General features: G+C 44.0%; 1 non-coding gene across 1 annotated transcript; it reads right to left on the reverse strand.

Annotated features, from left to right (window-relative positions):
* LOC114900188 lies at positions 1–116 on the reverse strand. Its single transcript, XR_003794793.1, has one exon. It is a non-coding gene; the product is annotated as a U5 spliceosomal RNA (small nuclear RNA).
* Between the last annotated feature and the right edge of the window lie 16,149 nt (positions 117–16,265).

A 16,265-nucleotide genomic window follows, 5' to 3' on the forward strand; every position in this document is an offset into this window, starting at 1 on the left:
GGCCTTGCAAACGCAAGACCTCAAAAAATTGGGTACAAACTCAGAATTGTTCCTCTCCACGGAAATCTTTAGTAAAAGGCGAAAGATTTATACGATCTGAAGAGAAACCAGAGTATGCCTTTTCTTAGGCGGCACGCATTCCTCGGGTAACTGCTACCCCTAAGACAGTAATGGTGATTATTTAACTGAAAGAGCTAATAACATCTGCTTTTTTCTCAGACAATTCTATGAAAGAATTCTCACTTCTGGGAAAAAATAGTTAAAGAAAGAAGGAGAATCGAGTCATTTTTAAGTCGAAAATTTGTCCTGGGTGCAATGCATTCTGGATATGCAAATTAAAACCTCAGTCTTTACTCTCCGGTTTCCGGAAATACCTCAAATAGTTCATTCATCTTGTGCTGGGACCGAGACTACCGCCAGGGGGCAGAACGGAGGCGAGACTTAACAGGGATAGAGAGCTGAGGCTGATCCAGCTAGAAAAAGTCTGTTTTATAGGTGGCATTACAAGTAAAAATTTCTCTTGGAGTTAAATAAAATAAAATAGAATAAAATAAAATAACAATTTAAAAGCTTGAAATAGTTATCTTCATTCATTCAACAAAAATTTATTGAACACTGTGTTCAACCCTGTGCCGGCCTCTAGGGATAGAGTGATAACCATAATATTTCATCTTCAAGGAGTGCTCAGTGTGATGGGGAGCCAGGTGTCAGTGATGAGCACTGTTAACAGAAGATGACATCTGGGCAGAACAGGACCGGGTGGTGAGGTTATTCCGGGCAGGGAGGCACAATGCTGAGAGGGCAAGTAACCAGATGGCCATCAGTGCCAGCTAAGAGCTTGGATTTACCCTGAGGACAGTGGGGAGGCAGTGAAGAGCTTTAAAAATGAATACATGATCAGATTAGCTTTTTAACACACTGGTCCTGGGACCAGCAGATCAGTGTCACCTGGGTACGTGTTAGAGATGCAGGTTCTTGGGTCCTACTCCAAGACCCACTGAATCTGAAACTCTGAGAGTGGGGCCCAGCAGCTGGGTTTTAACAAGCCCTCCAGGTGAGTGTGATGCCGGCTGGGTTGAGAAACACTGTTGGACAACCACTCTGGTTAAAGTGTGGCTATTGTTGGAAAGCAAGGAGGTTTGGGGAAGCAAATTAGGAGACTGAGAATTAAAGCAGAGAGAAATACGGTGGACTGGTTGGGGGACAAGGCCTGGGAAAGGGTCAAAGTCGAGGAGAGAAAACATTCTAGGGAGATCCTTAGGGGATGGTGGCATTGAGGGGAAGTGATGCAGCAGTAGAAGCATGTGAAGGTCATTAGGAAGAGACCAGGGAGGCAGAAGGAAGACCAGGACTGGGGACCACCGAGAAATCAAGGGCAGAAGGGAGCAGTCAGTTGTGTCAAATGTCCACCAGAGGTCAATTAAGGTGGGAACTGTAAGGGCCAGTGGATGTCACGGGACAGAAGTCATGACCTTGACCAGAGGCGTTTTCAGGGAGTGGAAGTGTTAGAAGCCCCACTGTGGGGAGCTGATGAGGGAGTGAGTGGGGTGGAGAGTGAAGGCTCCAGGGAGACCGGCCGGAAGGGGTGTGAGGTTAGAGGAGGACTTTTTCTTTCTTTGGCATCAGGAGAGTGTTAAAGGGGTTCAAACTTTGCTGGGGAGGAGGCAGCGCAGAGGGAGAGAATGAAGATGCAGGGGAGGGGAAGTAAACAAGGTCCTACTGTACAGCACAGGGAACTATATCCAACATCCTGTGATAAACCGTAATGGAAAAGAAGATGAACAAGAATATGTATATATATATATATATATATATATATATATATATATAACTGAGTCGCTTTGATGTACAGCAGAAATTAAACAACATGGAAAATCAACAATACTTCAATAAAAATTTTAAAAAGAAAAAGAAAAACAATAGATGAGGGTGGGCTGGGAAATGGGGAGGGGGCAGTAGCTGACTTCAGGTTAGAGGAAGGACCCCAAGCCCTAGGTAGCAGAAGGAAAGGAGGGAAGGGGGAGCATGGTGATCCCTCCACCCCAAAGACTGGCGTTGATGGAGCCCGTTCCTCCATCCACCTCCTTCTGCCTGCCCCAAGTTCCCTCCAGCTTCCTCAGCTGGGAATACCCCACCCTCTGCCTTTTCAGCATCTACTCTGGGGCGGCTGAACTGCTGGAAATATCAGACAATTGAGCAAAACTCGAAGGAGGGCCTCAGTTTTTCTGGACATTTCTCCGGCTGTCCAACCCCCAGTATGCTCCTTTTAAACTTTCTCCTCTCACCTTCATGCCCCCATCCCTGACTCACCCTCAGCCCATGACCTCCCAAGGGTTTCACTGAGAGAACAGGAGCCTTATCTTCCCACCCCCAAATCTACCAGCTGGTCAGTATCTTCCCCTTGTCAACACAATGAAAAATGCACAACTGAGGGTTGCGATTTTCAGGGGAACTAAGATCCCACATACGGCGCGGCCAAAACAACCCCGAAACCAAAAAACAAAAAGAGTTGTGGTTTTCAGCGTTATTCAGGGACCTTACTGAGGACTACAGCCTGGGAAATAGCTCCTCAGACAGCCCTGAGGACCTGCTCCAAAGAGGTAGGAGGAGAGGCCAAAATTAAATCAAAAAATTAAAATGAAAACTACCACATGACCCAGCAATTCCACTTCTGGGTATTTATCTGAGGAAGGCTAAATCACTAATTTGAAAAGATATATACACCGTTATGTTCATCACAGCATTATTACAATAGCCAAGACATGGAAACAACCTAAGTGTCCACCAACAGATGAATGGATAAAAAGGATGTGTTTTATATATATATATATATATATATATATATATATAATGGAATAGATAGATAGATAGATAGATAGTGGAGTACTACTCAGACATAAAGAAGAGTGAAATCTTCCCATTTACAACAGCATGGGTGAAACTTGAAGGCATTATGATAAGTGACATAAGCCAATCAGAGACAGACAGATATAATACACACTGCATGGTATCATTTATATGTGGAATCTTAAAAAACAAAATCAAACTCATAGAAACAGAGAGTAGAAAGTGGTTGCCAGGGCTGGGAGGTGGGGGAAATAGGGAGAGTTTGGTAAAAGGTTATAAACTTTCAGATGTAAAAAAAAAAAGGTATAACATGTGACTATAGTTGATAACACTGTACTGTATAACGGAAATTTGCTAAGAGAGTAGAACTTAAATGTTCTCACACATGCAAGAAAATATAAATATGTAAGTTGATAGATTTGTTAATTAACTGGATGGGAGGAATCCTTTAGTAATGTATATGTATTTTAAATTAATGCAACATACACTTTAAATATCTTACAATTTTATTTGTCAATTATACATCAATAAAGCGGAAACAAATTAACAACAATAGTACTAAAAAAAATCACAAAATACTTCTAACTCCACAGAAAATTGTAACCAATGAAAGTGCATCTGACACCTGAATTTAAGAGATGTCAACATTTCTCCAAATATGCTTTAGGTCTGTTTTTATACAGTTGAAACCTGCATTTGCTTCCTCTCCAGTAAATCTGAGGTGGGTCCTCCAAACACAAAAAGCTTTGATCTTGTGTTTTTAAAATTCAGATTTATAATATATTTGATCCATCTTTCTGCAACATGCCTTTTTCATGCAACATTTATGTTTTCAATATTTATTTGTGTGGGTATATCTGTAGACCTAGTTCCAGGTCATGCATTTTATCTGTTGTATAACAACCCATTTTTAAATTATTCATTTATTTATTTAAATTTTCGGCTGCATTGGGCCTTTGTTGCTGCGCACGGGCTTTCTCTAGTTGCAGCGAGCGGGGGCTACTCTTCGTTGAGGTGCGCGGGCTTCTCATTGCGGTGGCTTCTCTTGTTGCAGAGCACGGGCTCTAGGCATGCCGGCTTCAGTAGTTGTGGCTCACGGGCTCTAGAGCGCAGGCCCAGTAGTTGCTCCGCGGCATGTGGGATCTTCCCGGACCAGGGCTCAAACCCGTGTCCCCTGCATTGGCAGGCGGATTCTTAAGCACTGCGCCACCAGGGAAGTCCCACAACCCATTTTTTGAGTACACCACAGTGCCCAGGTAAAAGTAGGGCAAGCGGCTCAAGGTAGAAAATTAGCAGCTTCCATTACATCTTCCAATCCCTGTACCCTGATTTTGGCTCTAGAATGGACAGTAGTGGGTGTGGGAGGCTGAAAGATGACCCCCAAAGATACCTAGGTCCTAATCCCTTATATGGCAAAAGAGACTTTGCAGATGTGCTTACACTAAACATCTTGAGATGGTCCTTTTAAGGAGGCATCAGAGTGGGATTTGACCACAGAACAGGAGAACGTAGAAACAGAGATTGCAGTGATGTGCTCTGAAGATGGAGGAAGGGGCCGTGAGCCAAGAAGTGCAGGTGGCCACTGGGAGCTGCCGATAGGACATTGTCGCTAAGTTCTGCCCATTTAATAGGCGAGAAATGGTATCTTGATGTCGTTTTTTTTTTTTTAAATCTTTTAGATTCCATACATTTTTTAAGTGATAGAAAGACCTTTATTTTATTTATTTTTTAAAATTTATTTATTTATTTATTTTTGGCTGCGTTGGGTCTTCGTTGCTGCACGCTGGCTTTCTGTAGCTGCGGCGAGCAGGGGCTACTCTTGGTTGCGGTGCGTGGGCTTCTCATTGCGGTGGCTTCTCTTGTTGTGGAGCACGGGTTCTAGATGCGCTGGTTTCAGTAGTTGTGGCACGTGGGCTCAGTAGTTGTGGCTCGTGGGCTCTAGAGTGCAGGCTCAGTAGTTGTGGCGCACGGGCTTAGTTGCTCCGTGGCATGTGGGATCTTCCCGGACCAGGGGTCGAACCCATGTCCCCTGAACTGTCAGGCAGATTCTTAACCACTGTGCCACCAGGAAAGTCCCCCAATATAGTTTTAATTTTCATTTCTCTTTCTTAAAGTAAACGTGAGCATCTTTCCGTATGTTTAAGGGCCATTTGTCTACCTCTTTTTGTGTGCGTTTTCAGTTAATTTTTCTTGGAAACCTGCACTACCATCTTGCAGCTGCATACCGCAGAAAGGAAAGATTTTCCCAGTAATTTTAAAGAGCTCTTTATTTAAGGATATTAGTCCTCTATCTGCCAGGTAAGTTGCTAATATTTTCTTTCTGTTTTTCATTTTTGCGGAGCAAAAGTATTTTTTAAAGATGGAGTCAAATTATCAATCATTTATTTTTTTCTAGGTTTTGAGTCATAGTTAGAAAGGGCTTCCTCATGCATATTATAAAAAGAATTCGCTCATATTTTCTTCTAGTATTTATATGGTTTCAGTTTTTTAAACATTTAGATCTTTGGTGTGTTTGAAGTTTATTCTGGTGTATGGTGTCAGGTATGAATATAATTTTGTATTTTTCCAAATGACTGGAACAGCTGGTATAAGATAGGAGATAAATACTCCTGAAAAGTTTGGTAGAACTTATCTATGACCATTTTGGCTTGAGGCTTTGGGGATGGAAGGTGTTTGATTCTCATATCAATTTTTTAATTGGCTATTAATGTACAGAAATGTATTAATTTTTCTTATGCCAGTTTCAGCACTTCATATTTTTCTAGAAATGTATCCATTTTGTCTATGTTCTTAAATTTATTGGTGTGAAATTGTTCGTTAGATTTTTAAAAATTAACAAACTTTATTTTTTAGAGCAGTTTTAGGCTCACAGCAAAACTGAGCAGGAAGTACGGAGAGTTCCTATGGACCCTTGCCCACCTCCCTGCAACCTTCCCCACTACCAATGTCTCCAAGCAGAGTGGCACATTTGTTATGATCTATGAACCTACATTGACACATCATTACCATCGAAAACCCCTAGTTTACATCAGGGCTTACTCTTGGTGTTGTATATTCTATGGGCTTTGACAAAAGTATAAGGACACTTACCTACCATTGTAGTATCATACAGAGTGGTTTTAACACCCTAAAAATCCCCTGTGTTCCACCCATTCATCCCTCCTTCCTCCTTAACCCCTGGCAACCACTGATCTTTTTACTGTCTCTATAGTTTTTCCTTTTCCACGATGTCATACAGTTGGCATTTTGAAGGATGTAGACTTTCAGATTGACTTTTTTAAACTTAACAATGTGCATTTAAGTTTCTTCCATGTCTTTTAATGGCTTGCTAGCTCATTTCTTTTTAGTGCCAAATAATATTCCATTGTCAGATGTACCGTGGTTTATTTATACACTCAACTATTGAAAAACATCGCGGTTACTTCCAGATTTTGGCAACTATGAATAAAGCTGCTATAAGCACTCACATGAAGACTTTTGTGTGGAAATAAGTTCTTACCTCCTTTGGGTAGACAACAAGGAGTGCAGTTGCTGGATCACATGGTAAGACTTTATTTAGTTTTGTAAGAAACTACCAAACTGACTTCCGAAGTGTGTGTAAAATTTTACATTACCACCAATGACGAATGAGAGTTCCTGTTGCTCCACATCCTCAACATCATTTGGTGTTGTCAGTGTTCTGAATTTTGACCATTTTAATAGGTTGTAGTGATATTTCTTTGTTTTAATTTGCAACTCTGATGACATATGATGTTGAACATCTTTTCATATGCTTACTTTCTGTCTGTATGTCTTCTTTGGTGAGGTGTCTGTTCAAGTCTTGCCCATTTTTTAATCTGAATGTTCATTTTCTTTCTTTCCTCTTTCTTTCTTTCTTTCTCTTTCTTTCTTTTTCTTCCTCCCCTTCCTTCCTTCCTTTTCTCTCTCTCTCTTTCTTTCTATTGCAGTAGGAACAGTTAATGTGAGATACACTCTCTTAAAACATTTTAAGTGTACAATACACTTAAACTATAGGCAAAATGCTACTCAGCAGATCTCTAGAAGTTATTCATCTTGCACAATGAAATGTTATACCCATTGAATAACAACTCCCCATGTCTCCTTCCCCCAACCCCTAGCAACCACCATTCTACTCTCTGCTTCTATGAATTTGACTATATTAGGTACTTCACATAAGAGGAATTATTCAATGACTGACTCATTTCACTTAGCATAATGTCCTTAAGGGTCAGCCATGTTGTTACATTTAGCAGGATTTCCTTCTTTTTAAAGGCTGAGTAATATTCCATTGTGTGGATATGCCACATTTCTTTATCTTTTCATCCATCAGTGGACATTTATGTTGTTTACACATTTTGGCTATTGTGAATAATGCTGCAATGAACATGGGAGTGTGTATAACTCTTTGATATCTTGATTTCAATTCTTTTGATAAATACCCAGAAATGGGATTGCTGGAACATATGATAGTATTACTTTTTAATTTTTTGAGGAACCTCCATCCTGTTTCCCATAGTGGCTGCACCATTTTACATTCCCACCAACAGTGTACAAGGGCTCCAGTTTTTCATTGCCAACACTTCTTATTTTTTGATAATAGCCATCCAAATAGGTGTGCGATAACATCACATTGTGGGTTGTTTTTTTTTTTTTTTCTTTTTTTGGCCGCACCGCGCAGCATGTGGGATCTTTGTTCCCCAACCAGGGATGGAACCCTCACCCCCTGCATTGGAAGCACAGAGCCTTAACCACTGTACCGCCAGGGAAGTCCCACACATTGTGGTTTTGATTTGTATTTCCCTGATTAGAGATGTTGAGCATCTTTTCATACCCCTGTTGGCCATTGGTATATTTTTAGAGAAATGTCTATTCAAGTCCTTTGCTCATTTTTTATCTTTTTTGTTTTTTTGCCATTGAGTTATAGGAGTTCCTTATACATTTTAGATATTAATTCCTTATAATATACATACAAGTTGCAAATATTTTCTCCCATTCTGTAGGTTGCCTTCTCACTCTGTTGATTGCTTCCTTTGCTATGCAGAAACTTTTTAGTTTGATGTAGTCCTACTTGTCTATGTTTGTTTTTGTTGCCCGTGGGGTTGTTTTCTTATTGTGTTTGAAGAGTTCTTTGTATATTTTGGATAATAGTTCTTTGTCAGATATGTCTTTTGCAAATATTCTCTCCAAATCTGTGTCTTGTCTTCTCTTTCTCTTGATGGTAATGTGTTTTTAATTTCAGATTCCACTTGTTCATTGCTGGCATATAGGAAATTGATTGACTTTTGTATCAATATATTTACCTTTCATCCCACAACCTTCTTATAATTGCTTTTCAGTTCCAGGAGGTTTTTTTTTTTTTTTTTAAATTATTTGGGGGCTTCCCTGGTGGCGCAGTGGTTGAGGGTCCGCCTGCCGATGCAGGGGACACGGGTTTGTGTCCCGGTCTGGGAAGATCCCACATGCCGCGGAGCGGCTGGGCCCGTGAGCCATGGCCGCTGAGCCTGCGCGTCCAGAGCCTGTGCTCCGCAACAGGAGAGGCCACAGCAGTGAGAGGCCCGCGTACCGAAAAAAAAAAAAAAAACAATTATTTGGATTTTCTTCATAGATAATCATGTCATCTGTGGAAAAGGACAGTTTTATTTATTCATTCCAAATCTGTATACCTTTTTTTTTTGGCCATGCTGCACGGCTTGTGGGATCTTAGTTCTCTGACCAGGGATTGAACCCATGCCCTCGGCAGCGAAAGCACGGAGTCCTAACCACTGGACTGCTAGAGAATTCTCAAATCTGTATACCTTTAATTTCCTTTTCATCATATTACACTAACCAGGACTCCCAGTCCAATATTGAAATCAACTGGGAGATGAGACATCCTATTTTTTGACACCACTACAGTTCCTTTTATCCTTGGACATTAAAAGGATAATAAAGGAATATTAAAAATAACTCTGTGCTCACAAATTTGATAACCTAGATGAAATGAACCTATTCTTTGAAAGATAAAATCTTCCAAAATTGCACAAGAAGAAATAGACAATCTGAATAGGCCTATATTTATTAAAGAAATGGAATCAATAATTAATAACCTTCCAAAGCAGAAAGCACAGGGCACAGATACATTCACTGTTGACTTCTACCAAACATTTAAGGAAGAAATTATACCAATTCCCTTCAATTTTTTTCAGAGGATAGATGAGAATTCTTCCTAATTCATTCTATGAGGCTAGAATTACCCTAATACTAAAACCAGACAAAGACATTACAAGAAAAGAAAACTACAGGCAAATATGTCTCATCAATATAGATGCAAAAATCCTCAACAAAATAATAGCAAATTTGGACTTCCCTGGTGGCGCAATGGTTAAGACTCCATGCTTCCAATGCAGGGGGCCCAGGTTTGATCTCTGGTCAGGGAACTAGATTCCACATGCGTGCCACAACTAAGAGTTCGCATGCCACAACTAAGAAGCCCACGTGTCACAACTAAGGAGCCCACAAGCTGCAACTAAGGAGCCCACCTGCCGCAAGTAAGACCCGGCACAACCAAAAAATAATAATAATAAAAAAAATATTAAAAAAATAGCAAATTGAATCCCACAATATATAAAAAGAATTATACACCACAACCAAGTGGGATTTATCCCAGGTATGCAAGGCTGGTTCAATATTTGAAAATCAATTCATTTAGTCCATCACATCAACAGGCTAAAGAAGAAAAATCACATCATCATATCAATAGATGCAGAAAAAGCGTTTGAACAGACATGAAGTAGCTCACCCAAGGCCTTGCAGTCAACAACTGGTAGAGAAAATGGCTATTAAGAAAGCACAGGTGGGCTTCCCTGATAGCGCAGTGGTTAAGAATCCGCAACTAGAGAAAGCCCACGTGCAGCAACAAAGACCCAACACAGCCATAAATTAATTAATTAGTTAATTAATTAAAAAAAAGAATGTCACTTGGTTATCAAGAGTCTTGAAAAGAGTATTTTAAAAGTTCATGTACTTCAAGTCAACAATTTCACATTCGGGAATATATTTTACGGGAACAAAAATGTAGAAAAATATACGTGTGGAAAAATGTACTTTTTACAATGAAAATAAAATTGGAAGTGATATGAACATCTAGCAATAAGCAATTAACTAAATTGTGGTAGCTCCATAAATTGGACTATTTTGAAGCCATTAAAATGTTTTTCTCCAAATAATGTATAATGACATATGAATATGTTTACAATTTATTTGGTAGAAAAGAAAGATACAAAAGTATATTCCAGTTAGGTAGAGAAAAAGACGTGTGTGCCTATAAAAGGCTTAAGAGTAAACATAAAAATATTAATAATAAACAATTTATTCCCAGCAATAAATAAGAGGGTTTTTTAAATAACATGATCTTTTAAAAAAATTATTTATCCGTTTGGTCACACTGGGTCTTAGTTGTGGCAGGCAGCCTCCTCAGTAGCAGCACGGGGGCTCCTTAGTTGTGGCATGCGAACTCTTAGTCGCAGCATGCATGTGGGATCTAGTTCCCTGACCAGGGGTCGAACCCAGGCCCCCTGCATTGGGATCACAGAGTCTTAACCACTGCACCACCAGGGAAGTCCCAAGAGTTACTTTTTTTTTTTTTCGGTACGCGGGCTTCTCACTGTTGTGGCCTCTCCCGTTGCGGAGCCCAGGCTCCGGACGCGCAGGCTCAGCGGCCATGGCTCACGGGCCCAGCCGCTCCGCGGCATGTGGGATCTTCCCGGACCGGGGCACGAACCCGTGTCCCCTGCATTGGCAGGCGGACTCTCATCCACTGCCTCACCAGGGAAGCCCCAAGAGTTACTTTTATAATCAGAAAAAAAGCCTGGTTAAGGGTGGGAAACGTCAATGTCCCCCCAAAAAGACAGTGGGGGGCGGAGTTGGGAGGTGGCGTGGAGTGTAAGACAAAGGTGCAAATAATGAGCAAACAGGCCAGCCTGTGATGTCTGCCCAGAGAGATCCCCAGAAAGCACTAGGGACAATTTTAGGGGACAGAAAGCAGGATTTGATCACGTAAGGACGGAGGCTGAGAGAAGAGCCATGAACACCGCACCACAAATCCTACATGGGGGCTTCATGGAGGGCAGGGCGCCTCCGGGAGCGCGCAGGGCAGATGCTTTGGCCGGGCCTGTAGCGGGTGCCGCATTTCAGCACCGTGGACAGGAGCCGCCCTCGGATCCAGACAGGAGCCGCCCTCGGATCCAGACAGGTCCTCATTTTCCACCGCCCCGCGGCCAAGACAGGTGTGCTGTTTCGAGTCAGGGCAGGGGAGGACCCGCTCTCCCCGACACGCTTGGCCCAGCCCAGACAGCAACGAAGGGTCTCCACTGCCTGACGGGGAGGGAGGCAAGGAAGGAAGAACGGAGGGAAGAGGAGGGTGTCAGGGACACCCTAAGGGGAAGCCGAGCCCAGAGCAGGTGAGAGGCTGGAGTCCTTGAGCCTCCAACCTCCCTGGTCCTTCCCAGAGGTGTCCCCCTTTTCAAGCGCAGCCTCGACCAGTTTCCACGCTCTCCCCGGCTTCCACAGGGCTCTGAGCCAGAATATGGACCAGGACAGCCAAGATCCCCCCAGTCAGCCCTCCCGTAGACTTGCTGGCTGCAGATAATTAGATGAAGCCCTCACCCCAGGTGGCCCCTGAATCTGCAGAGTTCAAGTCTCTGGACTGAACCTTGCGCTGCTGGGTGTGAGGGAAGGGGTGGGGGGGGGGCCCTCCTTCCGTAACTGCCCCTGCGCTTCTCCCAGTCGGGCTTAGACCCTGGGCATCCAGGAGAAGGCAGCTTCCTCCTGCTTCATTGCTTTCTCACTCCCGGCACCCACCCAAGCTCCCGCCTACTAACGCAGTTAACTTCCCATCATCCACAGCGATAGAGTGGGCAAAACAAAAACTTCAGGGAACTTACATCGTTTTGCCTTGGCTTGGGAGTGCATGCTGTGACTCTGTAGTAGATTTACTTTCCTACTGATATTTGGTTTAGTCATAGATAAAAGAATTCCTCTGCATTTTTCAGAAGATGGCTTGAGAAAGGGAAGGGCTAGTATTAGAAATTTGTTGCTGGTAATCACCCTCAGATCGAGAGAGAATGAGAGCTGATACTGGGATGACCATATGAGTGTTAATTATCTTTAGTTATTTTCACTCTTATAATCCTTAAATCAACCCTATGTGTTTGTCACTATTCTTACCATCCTCACTTTACATCTGAGAAACCGGGGGGCTTCCCTGGTGGTGCAGTGGTAAAGAATCTGCCTTTCAATGCAGAGGACATGGGTTCGATCCCTGGTCGGGGAACTAATATCCCACATGCCGCGGGGCAACTAAGGCTGCGTGCCACAACTACTGAGCTCAGGCGCCACAACTAGAGAGAAGCCCATGTGCCGCAACAAAGAGCCCACACGCTGCAATGAAAGATCCTGCATGTTGTGACTAAGACCCGATGCAGCCAAATAAGTAACTATTAACTAACAAACAAACGAACAAACAAATGAGGAAACAGGCACAGAGGGGTGAAAGCCCACAGGTAGTAAGTAGCAGAGCCTGGATTTGAACCCAGGAGACTCTCTCCAGAGTCCATGCCCCTAACCGTGACACTACCCTCCCTCAGTCATCATCTAAAGATTCCCATTTATTGAGCCCCTCCCATGGGCTCTACCCACATCCTCTCGTTTAATTCTCGCGGCTTAATGGGATAACTGTCATCATCATTAGGGACTGCAGCTGAGGAAATGTAACTTGGTCAGGGCCATCACCTTGGATATAGTTCTGGGTTCATGACCCCTGCTGACTCTCATGCGGGACCCTGACTTTCCCATGAATCCTTGTCCTCCCTGGAAACTCCTGTAAAATTGTTAGCTCCCCCTCCTTCCACTCCTGGACCCCTGGCCTCATTGAGGTGTCCAGCAGCACATCCCTGGGCATCTCGGTGGGGCTTTCCATCCCCAGTGCCTCCTCTTCATCTCTGGAGCCAGCCAGATGTGGAGGATTCTGGCTACCTGTGCAGTTTCTGATGGGGGCTGTCATATTGGACCTGCGTTGGTCAATGGCAGCCATGGACCAGGCCACTGGGGGCTCTGTCCTGCAGGCACGTCCTACGAGCCTTGCTGATCTGCTTCCTCCAAGCAGAGCAGGCCCTCTGCTGCTGGGACGCCCTGGGTGATGCTGAGCCCTGGTCCTGGACATGCTGATGCTCAGAGGATGGAGGCCCTCTTTCAGGGGGAACTGGGCAGGATATGTGCCCACCATACCTAGTGTGAGGGGAAATCAGGCTTAGTCCGCAAGCAACACGTGGAGACGGCAGCAGGCACCCCAGCGTGCCCTTGGAGTCAGGCCCCTGAGCCCAGCTTGCTCTTCTCAGGTGCCATCTCTGAGCTGCTTCGGCTCCTGAAAGACCAGAAGGAATTGCTCGCAGCTCTGAAGACCGGCCCTGACTTGGCTGCCGTGGTGGCCCTGACATTCCTCCTCCAGGCCTGGCAGTGGCAGCTGTCCCCAAGTGGTGTGGCGCCCTGGTACCACGCTGCCACCCACTTTGTCTATGCTTTGGTAGTTTCTGAGCAACTTCAGGCTTCCTGGAGGGTGGGTGTCAACCTGTCCCTCCCCTGGTGGATTGCAGGCGGATTCTTAACCACTGCGTCACCAGAGAAGCCCTTGAATACGTTTTTTATCAGGTAGATCACAATATTCTGTGGCTTTACGTTTGCTTTCTGGAGAATTGTCATTTTCTTTTCCTGACATAGAGTTACTGTGCTTATTCATGGTACTTGATGAGTTGTCCCTCTGCTGACACATTTGAAGTAATGAATACCTTTCTTTTTTAAGTAAAGCTTTTTAAAAAAAATTCATTCTAACAATTCAATGGATTAGAAATTAGAGGCTTTTCTTTAGTTTTCCAGCAGGTGGCGCTATAGCACACTTTTTTTGGGTTCTGTTAGCGGCGCTCCCTCTGGTTATATTTGAGAGTCAGCACTTTCCACCCTCCACTGCCTCTGTCGTAGGTGTCACCTAGTGCCATCATTAGTGCTGCTTGTGCCTCTAAGGGTTGTCGGCGCCTTGCTGCTGCTGGTGTCACTGGCATCACCGTCTGGGGCACCAGAATGGTAGGTGCTTAGTCCAGGACCTCCTGAGTTGCAGGCTACACCGCAGTTGAAAGGGGAAGGAGCAGGGAGTCAGGGTTGCATATACCTTGTCCGTCGGGTTCAGGCTTCACCGCGGTGGGTGGGGACAGGGGGTCAGAGACATGGATGCCTCTACAGCCAGAGAGATGGGTTCACAGCCCTCACTGCTGCCCAGTTATCTGTGGCCATGGGAGCTGCTATAGCCAGGAGGCTGGAGTTGTGTGCACCACCTCCCCTCTTGCCACTGGGTTCTCTGGGGCTGCAGAGTCAGCTGCCACAGCTGGGAGTCTGGGACTGCAGGTGTCATTTCCACTGTTCCCCCAGTTCCACCTCCTCTGTGTGTTCCAGTCCACCCGCCGTTAGATGTACAAATTGTGGAGTTCTCGGGTAGCCTGGTGAGTTGGGCAGAGACACCTGTGTTGAATTGTGGATGTTGTACTGGTTGTAGATTGAACGGGAGAGAAAAAGAGAGCATCTCACGCCACCATGATGCTCACGCCACTTCTATCTTGGTCTTACTTTATACACACGAATGAATTACGTGAATCATAGCAAGTCCTTCCTATTTCCCCACCTTTGGTCCACCGGTAGGTTTGTCCTTTTTTTAGCACAAGCATGGAGTCAAATTTTTTTCCCAAGGGTTAGCTCACTTGGCCCTTGAGAGTAATTGTAGAACGCTTTGGAGAGCCCTGGGTTATTGACAGAATGGTTGCTAAGAATGGCTTTTGTTGCTTTAATTGAGTGGTTAAAGGACTCAATGAACATCTGCTGAATTGAAATGGAACTCTTCTCAGCAGTGGCAGGCACAGCCTTTCTGAAGATCAGAGTACTGAAACTACAGGAAAAGGACCTCAGAAATGGTCCCAGCTCTTTAGACAAGAGACGGGGTGAGCTTGGACCAGGAATTACAAACCCACATAGACTGAGAGGCAATGACTACCAACTGGGGTGAGTGGGACCCCTCTGAGGGTAGCATCCGTACTTTAGCTCCAGCTGATCAAGGCTATGCAGAAAGAGAGACCGAGTGTTGTCACTTCTCATTTTCCCAGAGAAGCCATAAATTTAGAATTTTATATAAAATTTCCAGTACTTAAAAAAGCATTGAGAGGGACTTCCCTGGTGGTCCAGTGGTAAAGAATCCACCTTCCAATGCAGGGGACGCAGGTTGGATCCCTGACCAGGGAACTAAGATCCCACGTGCCGCGGGGCAGGTAAGCCCGAGTGCCGCAACTACTGAGCTCCCATGCCACAACTAGAGAGCCTGTGTGCCACAAACAACAGAGCCCATGAGCTCCAGAACCCACGCGCCACAAGTACAGAGCCCATGATCCCTGGAGCCTGCGCGCCACAACTAGAGAAGAGAAAACCTGCACACCACAGCTAGAGAGAAGCCCAGGTGCTGCGACGAAATACCCTGCATGCCTCAATGAAGATCCCGCATGCGGCAACTAAGACCTGACGCAGCCAAAGATAAATAAATAATAATCAAATCTTTAAAAAAAACATTGGCGATTAATTCAAAACTAAAAAATAAGACCAGATACATCTGTAGTCTGGATTTAACCAGTGGGCTGTCAGTAGCATAACCAGTGGCATAACTGACTGAATGATAATAATGACACTAGCTAACATTTATGTTCACTTGCTCTAAGGTAGGTGCTGAGAAACGCTTTATGATCCTTTAATCCCCCTGCCAACCCTGTGAGGTAGATGGAGAGATTTTGTTCAATATAATTAATGTCAGACAATATAAAATACTAAAATGACACACCTGAATCTAATCAGGCTCCCAGATCTGATGTCCAGTTTACAAGAAGCTTAGGGGATATAGGAACAAATTAAATTTGGAGGAAGAAGTACCTACCATGAGGGGAGAATTCAGACACATTCACTATGAGGACATTCCTTAGGACAATTGATCCAGTCCTTCAAAAATCACACACACACACACACACACACACTCACACACAATCATACACACGGTGTCAGGAAACAAAAGCCGTTGATTAAAAGGGACTAAAAAAATCCATAATTACAAAATGCAATATGAGGGTCCTTTTCGGATCTTGATTTGAACTAACAATGATAAAAAGTCATTTTGGAGATAACTGGGGGGAATTTGAATATAGACTGATGGCTGGCTTCTCATCAGAAACAACAGAAGCTAGAAGACAATGGAATGCCCACATTAAAGTGCTGAAAGAAAAAAAAAAAAACTGTGAATGTAAAATTCTGTGTCCAGCTAAGATATTCTTCAAATACAGGAGTGAAATAAAGACTGTTTCAGA

The sequence above is a fragment of the Monodon monoceros genome, unplaced genomic scaffold (genome assembly GCF_005190385.1).
Source record: "Monodon monoceros isolate NGI ecotype Baffin Bay Population unplaced genomic scaffold, NGI_Narwhal_1 Super_Scaffold_18, whole genome shotgun sequence".
Lineage (NCBI taxonomy): Eukaryota > Metazoa > Chordata > Mammalia > Artiodactyla > Monodontidae > Monodon > Monodon monoceros.